The sequence below is a fragment of the Oryza brachyantha genome, chromosome 9, assembly GCF_000231095.2.
Source record: "Oryza brachyantha chromosome 9, ObraRS2, whole genome shotgun sequence".
In the NCBI taxonomy this organism is placed as follows: domain Eukaryota; kingdom Viridiplantae; phylum Streptophyta; class Magnoliopsida; order Poales; family Poaceae; genus Oryza; species Oryza brachyantha.
Genome location: NC_023171.2, coordinates 7,746,917 through 7,748,616, shown reverse-complemented (window position 1 = coordinate 7,748,616; position 1,700 = coordinate 7,746,917). Strand labels below are relative to the sequence as shown.

Sequence of the window (1,700 nt, the reverse complement as noted above, 5' to 3'; positions counted from 1 at the left end):
CACGCCCGCTCTCCTCTGGCGCGCTCGCCACCGCCGCCGCCCCCTCTCCACTCCATCGTCGGCATGACTCGCGAGCTCGCTCCTAGGGTTTGCGAGCAGAGCTACAGCGCAACCTCACCTCTCCTAGCCAAACAAGACATTTAACTCCGTCTAACTCCCCAACAGCCTCCTGACATGTGGGTCCCAGCCATGTCCACGTCAGCGAAACAGGACAGAAAATTGCTACATACTGCCTTGGGACCTCGGATGCACGGTAAGGATAAGATAAGGGGTACACATTTCTGGTATTTGGGTTGAGGGATGCTAAACAGACTACACGTTTAATTGAGGGACGTCAACTGGACTTATTCCTTTAGGCGTCAAATGTAGAAAAGAAAGTAACAAAAGAATTGCAAAAGTTTGGCCCAACTATTGCCTGGTTTCTGGGCAGATAGAACAGCCCAATTAGCGCTTATGTTTGGGCTCCAAACCTTTTATCGGCCTTACTGTGACCCATCAAGATGTTATTGTCTGGGCCAGATAGCGTTCTGGACGGCCGTAAGAACCAAAGAGACACAATGCTACTATTTCAGATGCAAAAGCAGCCGTAGCGTGTAAAGAAAACGAAATTACAGGGAAGCACCCAACAAGAATGAATTAGCTCATCAAGCACTTGCAACCTCAAGGGGTTAATCAGGATGTGCATGAATTTTAATTTACTTCACTTCCCTTGCATTGCAACCGACATTTGTTAATTTGTCATGAAATGGGCTTAGGCCGCCTTCGCCTTCCGGTTAGATAACTTATGCCCACTCGTTTTCCGCGCACACGCTTCTCGAACTGCTAAACGGCATATTTTTTGTAAAAATTTTCTATAGAAAAGTTGTTTTAAAACATCATATTAATCTATTTTATACTTTTTAATAATTAATAATTAATTAATCATGTACTAATCTATTACTACGTTTTCTGTGTCAGGGATAAGTTAACTTATCCTCACCCAGCCGAACGCGGCTTAAGGGCAATTGCATGACTCAACATTACGTAAGTAGTTGACTCGACATTTTATGCAATGGAGTTGAAATTATACGGGTTCACATCTTCTATCGTTATAACAGTACTGTCATTGACACTAACACATGGGCTTTAGAAGATTAGGGTCTACATGACTGTAAATATGTAATGGTATATAATGGTAGAGGATACGTGCACGCCCATAATTATGCTAGGGCGTGAACTTTATTTATCATGGTTTACGCTTCTTCTTATTTGGCCTTGTAAGTAATCTAGATTCTATTCTTATTAACGATCATGCTTGATTGTTACGAACATGTTTTCGAAACTCTTAGATGATGTGTTTTATGTAAAAATATTATTTATAAAAGTTCTTAATCTTTCTAAAAAAATTAAGTTTATAGTATTTAATTCAATTGTTTATACTCTTAAATAGCTATTAAAAATCAAATAATACACAAAATCTAGAAATCTCATGAGAAAAGAAGCCTTTAACTCTATCATGTAGAGACAACTAGTTTCATAGTAATACTACTAATAGCAAGAGCTCCACTAGGGAGTCTTTAATGTGTTTGCTTATGATACAATTTGGTAATAATTTTAGTATATTCTTATCAATACCGACCTTAGCTCAGTTGGTAGAGCGGAGGACTGTAGTTGGATGCAGAGAAATCCTTAGGTCGCTGGTTCGAATCCGGCAGGTCGGA

At 40.0% G+C, this 1,700-nt stretch overlaps 1 non-coding gene across 1 annotated transcript; it reads left to right on the top strand.

Annotated features, from left to right (window-relative positions):
- Positions 1-1,613: 1,613 nt before the first annotated feature.
- On the top strand, positions 1,614-1,700 carry TRNAY-GUA. Its single transcript is given in 2 exon segments — positions 1,614-1,650; positions 1,665-1,700. It is a non-coding gene; the product is annotated as a tRNA-Tyr (tRNA).